This window comes from Tamandua tetradactyla, chromosome 10 (assembly GCF_023851605.1).
Source record: "Tamandua tetradactyla isolate mTamTet1 chromosome 10, mTamTet1.pri, whole genome shotgun sequence".
NCBI lineage: Eukaryota > Metazoa > Chordata > Mammalia > Pilosa > Myrmecophagidae > Tamandua > Tamandua tetradactyla.
The window spans coordinates 29,812,421-29,823,296 of NC_135336.1; the positions used below are offsets into that span (position 1 = coordinate 29,812,421).

General features: G+C 36.4%; 1 long non-coding RNA gene across 2 annotated transcripts in view; it reads left to right on the forward strand.

Moving 5' to 3' along the window:
* Positions 1-10,423, forward strand: part of LOC143647847 (uncharacterized) — a 169,976-nt gene extending 159,553 nt beyond the window's left edge. For both annotated transcript variants that reach the window (XR_013158207.1, XR_013158209.1), the window contains one exon: positions 10,195-10,423. This is a non-coding gene — a long non-coding RNA (uncharacterized LOC143647847). The remainder of the gene's footprint in view (positions 1-10,194) is intronic.
* The last annotated feature ends 453 nt before the right edge of the window (positions 10,424-10,876 follow it).

The following is a 10,876-nucleotide window of genomic DNA, read 5'->3' on the forward strand; positions in this document are numbered from 1 at the left end:
TTTCTCTTTGTATTCTTTAAATTACATTTAGTGGTATTTTTCAATTCTGTGCCCTCCTCCAGACCTCCCTCTCCTGTCTTTTTTTTTTCCACTGGTAGAAATCCTTTTAGCATTTCTTTTAGGGCTGGTCTCTTGTTGACAAATTCTTTCAGGACTTCTTTGTCTGTGAAAACTTTAATCTCTCCCTCAATTTTGAAGGATAGTTTGACTGGGTACAGAATTCTTGGCTGGAAATCTTTCTCTTTCAGGATCTTGAGTATATTGTACCTGAGTAACCTGAACTCAGTCTTATTTAATTTACCTTGTATGTAGTAGATTGTTGTTCTCTTGCTGCTTTCAGGATTTTCTGCTTCTCTTCAATAGTTGACAGATTGATTAGTATGTGCCTTGGGGAAGGCCTATTTGGATTTATTCTGTTTGGAGTTCATTGGGCTTCTTTGACTTGTATATTTTTGTCCTTTATGAGTGTTGGGAAGTTTTCCCCCATTATCTCCTCAACTACTCTTCCTATTCTTTTGCTCCTCTTTTCTCCTTCTGAGACAGCAATGGTCCTTATATCTGCACGCTTTGTTTTGTCTATCGTTTCCCTCAGTTCCCATTCAATTTTTTTCCATCTTTTTTGCCATTTGCTGTTTTGAGTCTTTGAAGTCAATTTTTCTGTCCTCTATGTCACTTACTCTTTCTTTTTTCTTTTCAAATCTGGTGGTGTGTGCCTCTAGTATGTTCTTTATTTGGTCAACAGAGTAATCTCTGTGATATCTGCTATTCTTCTATTTATTCTTTCAAATTCCTCTTTATGCTCTCCTACTATCTTCTTGATCTCTTTTATGTCATTTGCTATTCCATTTACTTATTTATTTATTTTAACATGGGCAGGCACCGGGAATCGAACCCAGGTCCTCGGGCATGGCAGGCAAGCATTCTTACCTGCTGAGCCACCATGCCATTTATTTTTTTAAGTAGAGAGCATCTTTGATTAGTTGTTCCAATGTCTGTGTCTCTTCTAGTGTTTTAATTTGGTCATTAGGCAGGGCTTTATCTGTCTGCATTGTGATATGCTTAGTGATCTTTTGCTGTCTTTGTGGCATGTAAATATCTTGATTGATTTACTTTGGGAGTTGATTTCTTTCAGTAGTCTAAGGCCTTGTGTTTGCAGGATGGTTGTACAGCAGGGAGCAGGTTACAGGGTGGGTCACTCAGTGTGGTGGTTTTCTTCAGGGCAGGTTATAAACACAGGTTGGGGATGTTATGCTGATACTTGTGAATGTGGGCACCCAGCAGCCAGGGAGGATGTAGCTGTGTGGGTGAACAAGTATGGGGGGTGTAACCCTGATGTGCATCTAAGGCACGGGGCCCTTTGTGCATCTAAGGCATGAGACCGTTGTGCACATGCATAGAGCTGTGGCAGCACGTCAGCATTATGCCTTCGTGGATCGGGGTCAGATGTGATCCTGCTGCACAAGTCAGCACTTTCTCAGAACTAGGAAGTATTGCTGAAGGCTGTGCACATGTGTGGTTCTAGGACTGCTGTAAAGTGTGGTTCCCATAGCTGAATGACGTGGTTGGGGGTCCATGTGTATGCGTGGACCTGGGAGTGCCATAAATGGATGTGCAGAGCTCCAGCAGGGTGGTGTGAGGCTATGCAACACTATGGGCAGGAGGTGCAGGGGTAGCTTAAGTATGGAGGTCAGTGCCTGCAGCCCTTATGTGCTGGCAACAGTTTTCAGGGAACAGGGAGAGGGAGGTAGTGCTTGGGAAGGGTGCAGTAGAGGTGGGTTGGGCTGCACCTGGGGTGGGGGTGTAGGGCAGGTAAATGCATTGGGGGCTGGTAGGGTGGGGGTGCCTGAAGCACGTGGAATGGGAGCAGGTGATGGAGTTCAGGTGCGTGGGATCTGGGGTGAGTCACCAGTCATGGGGCTGTGCTGGTGAGGGTAGTGTACGCAAGGAATGTGGCTTGGCTTGTTTCTTAGTTCCATGCTCCCGTCCATGCACTCCTGCAAGCTCCGTAGCTCCACACCTCCGTGCCAGGCACCAGCTTTCTGCCCTTCAGTTCCTCCACTTCTGCAACCAGAAGGGCTGATCCATGTGGTACAGTAGCCTCTTCCAGGTCAGCCGCACTCCCGAATCACCACCTCAGTTGTCCTTTGTCCCTTCTGTAACTTTTCTGTGGAGCAGGGCTAATCTTGAGCCACTCTATTCGACCATCTTCCCAGGAGTCTCTCCCGTCTACCATCTGTTTTTATTCTCCCTCATTCTGTTTATTATTTTTCTTTAGATGATTTGAGTATTTTAAGAATTACTTAATAACTTATGTGCTGAATTTTGGCTATACTTTTTGTATTATTCCTTTAGTGATATATGTATATATATATTCTTTTTTCACTGTCTACTTGGAGTTAATACTGTACTAATTCATGTAAAACTTGGAATCTTACAACCACGAAGAATAAATGCTCCCCTCCTTTCCTCTTCAATCTTTTATATTACAATTGTCATAAGCGTTACATCTACATCAGACAATATTATACATTCCACCAGAGAATGTCATAATTTATTTTTAACTAGTCATATATAATTTAAAATATAAACAATATTTTATATTTGTCCACATTTTTACTATTCTCATATTCTTCATTCTTTCTGAAGTTCTAAGTTGCCCCTTTAGTTTCCTTCAGTCTGAAAAATTTCCCTTAGTATTTATTATAGAGTAGATCTGTTGCTGTCGAATTACCTTAGTGTTTCTTTATATGAAAATATCTTTATTTCACTTTGATTCCTTAAAGATATTTTCACTGGTCAAAAAAGTCTAAGTTGGTGGGTATTTTATTACTAAGAAATTTATAAAAACTTTTAGCTAGTAGACATATTTCTCCCCTGTACATAAAATATCAATTGTCTCTAGTTCCTTTAACATATTATTAGAGAGACTTGATTTTCATCAGTTTGATTATGATGTGTCCAGACACAGTTTTATTTATTTATTTGGTTTCCAAATATTTTCTCCCACTCTGTAGTTTGTCTTTTAACTTTTTTTTTTTTTTCTTTTTTTACATGAACAGGCACTGGGAACCAAATCCAGGTCTCTGGCATGGCAGGCGAGAACTCTGCCACTCAGCCACCATTGCCCGCCCTGTCTCTTACCTTTTATAATAGAATAGTTTTATGCACAAAGTTCATTTTATTTTATTATTTTGAAGTGCTCCCATTTGTCTTTTTTCATTTTGTTGCTCCTGCTTTTGGTTTAAAGTCTAAGAAACTATTATCTAGTATAAGGTCCTGATGATGCTTCACTACTTTTTATTCCAGGAGTTTTAATAGTCCTGTTTCTTAAATTTAGTTTCTTGATCCATTTTTAGTTAATTTTTGCATATGGTATTAGGTAGGGGTCCACCTTAATTCTTTTCCATACGGATATCCGGTTTTCCCAGCACCATGGGTTGAAGAGACTGTTCTTTTCCAACTGAGTAGGATCGTTCCTTGAAACAGAACTGTGGGGGGGTGGGGGGAAACAGATCAGGGGGGTTGGTTCCTGGTCCCTACCCATGCAAAAAAAAAAAAAATGATCAGGAACCTCACCCCTATATAGGTTCCCTTTCCAGGGTTTGTCTCCCATTCACAATCTGCCTGCTTTTATCTAGTTTTTAGAGTCCTTAGATTGTTGTTTATTCCTTTTGTCCAGTTTTTAGTTGTAATGAGTGAGGGGGATGGGCTATGGTGACATTATATTCCAACATAGTGGAAACATAGACACCATTGTTAAATTTCACTTTTATAGCTCACTGTTTTGTGACGTTGGGTATATGACTTAAATATCTGAGCCTTGATTTTACCATCTGTAAAATAGGGATAAAAAATTTGCCAATTATAAAGATTTAATGAGATACTATGTGTAAGCAACTGACACATTTTATTACATAATGTTCTTATTCTTCCCGTTAAGTATTAGATCTATGAAAGTAATGTTTCTTTCCTTGAGTTAAACTAAAATTCCTAATTGGGTCCTTCAGAGAGCTAAACTGCTAGGTTATTTTGCAATCAGCTTCCACCTTTCTGAATCTGATCTGTCATGTACTCTCTACTATATTTAAGGAAAACTGTCTGCTCTTTTCTACATTAGCTTACATAATCTTTATTTTTATGTCTTTGTACTAAAAGTTAGTGAGTCAGGGGATGTGCAAGGGTAGTTCAATGGTAGAATTCTCACCTGCCATGTGGGAGACCTAGGTTTGATTCCCAGCCCATACACTTCCCCAAAAACAAACAAAGAAAAAAATTCAACAAATGGTGTTGCAATAACGGGATACTCACATGGAAAAATAGTACAACCGTACAGCATACCAAAAAAAAAAAAAAGAAAGTTAGTGAGTCAAAAAATATGGGAGTTGAAGAGATCGTAAGAAATACTGTATCTAGTCCTCACAGAGGGAATTTTTGACTTGGCTAAAGTCACAAATCAATGAGTACATCTAGAGCTTAGTTTCTCCCTGCTACCTAAACTACTTTTTCTATTTTGAAAACTAGTATTTATACACATGCTTTGAGATCTTAAAGAGGCGACCATTTTAACTTCATGTTGAGTGCTTTCTTGAATTTTGTTCAGGGATCCCAGAAGTTAAGCAAATATGACAAACTTACATTAAAATGATATGCCTAATGTGCATATACAATAATTAGCCAAATAATTCCCAACGGCTTGCTTTAAAGCTGATCCCATTATCTATTTTTGAAATATATTGGTTTCAGAATATCTATTTAATTTCTTGAAACACAATAAACCATATTTTTTTGTGATGAAGGAATGGTTCTTTCCTAAATGCTTAATGTATAAGTGACACTGGTGGAGCAAACAGTTACTTTTCATTAAAATGCTGTGCTATGGTTTTGAGTTCCTGTCATTATCAATCTTGAACCCAAGCTAAGATGTCTAATTGAAGATTATAATGCAGTTTTGGTTGAATGTACAACAAACAGCTTTGCCCAGTCTTTCTGCTTTTAAGCCATGTCAGAGATTTGTTAGGGAGGATGATTTGTGGTGAGGCTGCAGGGCATGTGGTTGTTTTGAATCCATTTTTGTGCAAACAAGGTGGGGACAAGTTGTTACAGTTGTACCAGTTTGATAGATGTTGAAATGGTATTATCAATTACTATTCTGACAGGACCATATCATTTTGAACATGGCCCAGTTTAACCACAGTTAAAAGATAGTAAATATTTCTGCCTTTAAAAGATTGTCTCTCCAAATTTTGGGCTGACAGAAATAATATCTGATGCTGTATAAACAGCGTTTATACAGCATCAGCCACATTCCACATTCCACTTTAAGCCACATTCCACTTAAAGACACATTCTAGTCCTTAGTATAATTCTTATTCTTGTCTCTTTGTTTGTCATTCTCCCTAATAAAGTTGTATGCTCCATGAGGGAAGGAATCATTTCTCTTTCATCTTTGCATCCCCAGAATGTAACTTATCACCTGACATAAAGAGCACTCTCATGTTATTTGAATGAACTAACAGATTAACTATAGGTTATGGCTAAAATACTAAAAGTATAACTATCCAGTACTTCCAAAAGTGAGTCTGGATTGACTGTGGAGAACCTGATTTATGCTTCATGTTTAAAATCTCAACAAAACTTTATATATTAACTGGCTGAAATTGTCAAGGAGAAAATTAAAGAAATATAATGTTTGGGATTCTGCTTTGTGGTAGATATCGGGAGGAATTATTGAAATGAATTATGTCACCCTCTCTAGACTCTTTGGGGAAACTCTAAGTAGACCATAAGCTCAGTGAAGGTAGGGACAGTATACATTTTGGAAAACACTTTATCCTCAATGACAACAATGGTTTCTGACACATAGAAGGTATTTAATGTATAATTGTTAAATTGGTCACCGAGATGTTTTTATACCCATTGTCATCATAAAAATGACATGGGGGACTTTAATAAGTGACTATTGATAGAAAAGTAAATGTAATTTAAAAACTGGGGCAAGGGGAAAATGGGGAGAAAGAATAAGATGGAGCAAGGTGTAATATAGGTATTCAAAATACGTGATGTGTAGTCTTGTACAGTTGCTATATATAGGCCTGTTTTTACCATACATCTAGATAAAAAAATAGCAGACGCTATTGGTGCTCTGCCTGAATTACCTAAACCTTTCAATGTGCTACAGCTGATTTCATCTGTGCTAAGTACTTCCCCCTCCCCGGCCCCACACCAGAATCACAGAAAGCAGGTCGGAAGTAGTGAAGACTGAAAACCCTAGAGCAGCTCTCAACCAAAGACTTACAGTAGTTGATGTACAAATACACTAACTCCCCCATCAAATGGGAATGATCAGTCTAAGGGATGCATCTTGATCATTTCCCAGAATTTTTCTGTGGTATTAAGCACCAGGAGACTGCCCTCATAACTTTTTCTGCTTTCTTCTCTTCTCTGAATCATCTTTCCACTTCTTTGCCAGTGTTAACTGCCTTTCATAAATAAACTACTTTCGTTATAATACTTGTCTCAAGGTCTACTTCTGGGAAAAATCTAAGTAAAATAGGCATATAATCAAAATGAGATCCCAGATATCAGAAGGATAAAATATAGGCAAGGAGAAAATTTTTCTTATGAAAGATTCTTCATGGATACTTGTAAAGTGGGCACAGAATGATGTGTTAAACAATATCTTTAATAACATTGACAAAGCAATGTCTGTATTTCCTTTGGACATGATGGTTTTTGATGCTGTGCAGAATTGAGCAAGGAAGACAAACATTATTTAACCTACCTCTAAAATTTGAAAGCAAAACTTCATCTCTTTATTTTGAATTCTCTATAAATTAGGATTACGATTATTCTATCTTTGGCCACGTGGTTACTATTCCACTTTTAGCCCAATTATCATCTGGCTTTGTCACTTTGGTTTTGCTAATTAGAAGGCTGATGTTCATTAGCTACTTTATTACAGTTTGGTTGACATGCTACTCCCTTTCCATGTCTCTCCATACATTTTGTGTCACACATTTTTCTTGTAAATTTACCTTTAGACTAAAATTTGTCATGCATGATCCCTGTGGAGATGAGCAGCCTTTACTTCATTTTCTCTTGGAGAAGGAAAAGGAATAATAAAGGAAAGGATGATGTGCTGACACTCAAATACTTAAACCAGACACTTCATTAATTAGCTAGAAGTTTTCCATCAGGGTCTCTCTGAGGGCCAGTAATATTCCACAGTGTTTTTGCCACCTTGGACAGCAGCTGTCATTTCTCTTGAGCATGTGACATACAATTCTGACAAATAACTATGCTTAACTTTTTTATATACCTTTGTATCTTTGGCCATTCACCATTTGTTAAATAGAAATAGGGAAACAAAATGCCAAGAAAGTGAGAGTTAACAAAGAATTCAATGAAATGAGAGATTCAGGCCATGTTTAGACAACTGAAAATAAGCACATTCTGCTATAGTTTGTCTAGTTATTTTAGTTTCTTTGACAGTTTGTTCAAAGCACTGTAGTCTAGCTGTGATTAATTGTTTGGCTGTCACTTCTTAATATGGCAAGGTAAAAATAAAACAAAATAAAATCAAGTATGCTGCTACAAATTGAGCATGTCATATAGACATAGCAAAAACCTGGGTTTGTAGACTCAAAATAAAATATATTACTAAATAATTAAGTGGTGATTATTCAGTACAAAAAAACGGTGTGGACAATTCAGCATTTCTCCACATCTATCACCCACCCTGCTCTCCCCCTCCCCAGCCATTTTCCTTTTTATACAACTGAATATGTGCTATGTTTGGTAGATATCAAAGCTGCTGCTTTGTTTATATATGGTAAATTCTATAGCTAAATATTAATGGAGAAGCACCAGTTGCTGCTATCTCATTTAAGTAAGGCAATATCATTCTAATCTTAGAAAATAGTAGATTAAAAATATTTAGGTTTCTGGGGAGCGGGGCCACCAGACAATTGAGTACAGAAAATCTATTATAGAGATTTTTTATTAATAAAAAATATTCACTGAAAACTCAGAGCTAAACTCTCTATTTAGCCACTTTATATCATTTCTTATTTAACCTCCAAAATAACTCTGAGCTAAATATTATAATCAAGGCTCTGCTTCAAGTAAGAGGATTGAGGTAGAGAAAGTAGCTCTATGACAATTTGTCTCAAATGACAATTGCCCGATGTCATAAAGTAAATGGTAGGGCTAGAATCTGTTCTTAGACAGATTTATTCCAGAACCAATAGTCTTAAAAGATCCTCAACACTCTAATACTCTGGCAGACAGGTCATCCTGGTAGATGTATATCTTATTAAAACATGAGAAGAGCAAGAAGCATTTAGATATCTGTAGAAGCTATATCTGAGGAGAGATCAATTTTGAATTCTAATACTCCCCAAAATTCCAACATTACTAAAGAAGAGATTTTTCAGGAGCACAAGGAGGTGAATACTGGATCAGGAATGGCTTAAGCCTGAACATCAAAAACAGGTTTTCCACACTACTATGTGATGATAAAAAAAAATAACTGAATACGGTGATGAACTATGTGATGATCCTGTGAGCCTTCAATTGTATACTTTGGATGGACTGTATTTTGTGTGAATACATCCCAAGTAAAATTGAATTTAGAAAAACAGATATTTCAGAATATCTTCTATCTTAAGTGAAAAAACAAAACAAACACGCATTTGATTCTTATTACTCGCAGTAGTCATGTTCTGGGAAGTCGCCACAAACACTGTGTGAGCAACTCCTGAACAGTTCTGAGGGGGATTTCAGGGTTTTGTTCCTGTGAGCCTCTGGCCACAACATTTTCATCAGCCAATTAATACATACCCTTGTTTTATGTGTGCTTCTCTTTAAAGACATCTTGCATAATATATATTGTTGCTCCATTAACATTGAACTCATAGCCAACAGGAACATAACACATGCTGTAACCAAGGTCGTCTAACCCATGCCTTTTCCCCAAGAGGCACATCACAGCATTTTTTGGTTAGGGACACTAGATAGCGCTTCAGCACTATGCCTGGGAGTTGTTTTAAACAATCGATTCACCAACAATAAGCACAAAAATCCAAAAAAATAAAAAAAAGAAAGAAAAGTACTAAGTATATCACAAGAAGGATACTTGTTTACAGTAGGAGAGCAGAAACCAGAAGGCAGGGCATCACTTTGTTCAGCTGCAACTGGAAATGCGCATGCTGGGCGACTCACATGTTCACCACTCTGCACGTGTGTGTGAATGACTGTAAAAGTGTCATATTGATTTTAGGATTACAAATAAATTTTAGGAGCAGGCAAGTTTGCAAATACAGACTATGTGAATAATATTTAGGGTCTTGTTAATGGATTTCCTAGATGGCATTAGCACTTTAAAATAGCTCTTTTCATTGAGATCACATACTTTGTTTTCCCCAAGCTTGGCTTAGTCTTAGTTGAGAACTAACTTTTCAAAGAGTAGGGAAACCAAGAGCCAGGGTTAGTCATCCATGTCCTACTTAAAGTGTAAGAGGCAGGGAGCCCATTGTTTTTCATGAAGTTTTGCTTAACTTTAATTCAGAAATTGTTTTAGATGTCTACTTTCATTTGTCCAAGTCAATAAAAAAAAAAAAAAAAAAGAAAGGTTTCTTTCTATTACATTACCTTGGAAGCTGTAGAGGAGATAAGAAAGAACATGAATAGTACTTTTAAATTTAGCATTATTGAGCAGTTAGCACAGCAGAAACCATTTTTATAAGTCAACAGGTGAGACAAAATAAGGTGTGACTTATGTATTATAATTTTTTGCAGATCTTTTACAGAGAAAGAACTGTTTGAGAAGTGTTGGTTGTGCTTTTTCTCTCTTGGATATTTACAATGCATATTTACATATAAAAATTCTGAAAAATCCTGCAGTAAAGATATCAGACTAATTTTGTTTAACCCCATATTTCCCAAACATATTTAACCACAGAACCTAATTTTTCAGGAAAAGCTTATTAATAGCTATGTGCTAAAGCTTATATCTCATTTCAGAAAAACTTCTATGGTTAAATCACTCCATTTTAGGGAAGGATAAAATAACAGATCAGTCATTTATAAATGTAAGCATAAATATAAATATAACTATCATTCCAGGCACCATCTTAGGTCCTTGGTAATGACCTTGGAGGATTGATATTTCCAGTGACAGGTTATCTTCTCTAGGCAGTACTGGAAGAACAGAGCACCTCATTGATAATCAAGAGACAACAGACAGGAGTCTGCGACTTTCAGAGCCTTCCCAAGAATCAAACTCATATTTCAAAGAGATTAAAAGCTGAAGAGAACATGTGATATACCTTCAAAGCGAAAACTTCAAATTTAATGAAGGCTGTATCAGAATAAAATATGATTCAGATATCAATTACATTTTAGTCCAGCACAGCTTAATAAATCACAGCTACATTTAATAAATATTTATCTTGTTTTATCTTGTCTTAATTACCATTTAGTGTGTTTCATTGGTCTCATTTCTCTAAATTGTTCACTTGAATATTTATTAGATGTGGTTACCATTTCTGAAGTAATCTGTACATTTTTATTTTATTTTTATAATTCAAATTTATTTTACCTACTTTTGGGAGAGTTGATTAAAATTACATTTTGATCTCTAATTTTGAAATATAAATTCCCACATTTTCCCAGTTAAATCATTTTTCCATCACATCATTTTGATATTTATATCTTATAGGCAATAACAAATTGGAAACTTGGTATTAATTATTGCTGGATTGTGAAATTCTCCTCAAAAGATGAAATACTGTGTACTATTTTATTATGCCATATATATGTGTGTGCATGAAAGATTTGAAAAGAAATGTAACCAGCAAATCATACTTTCTATTAC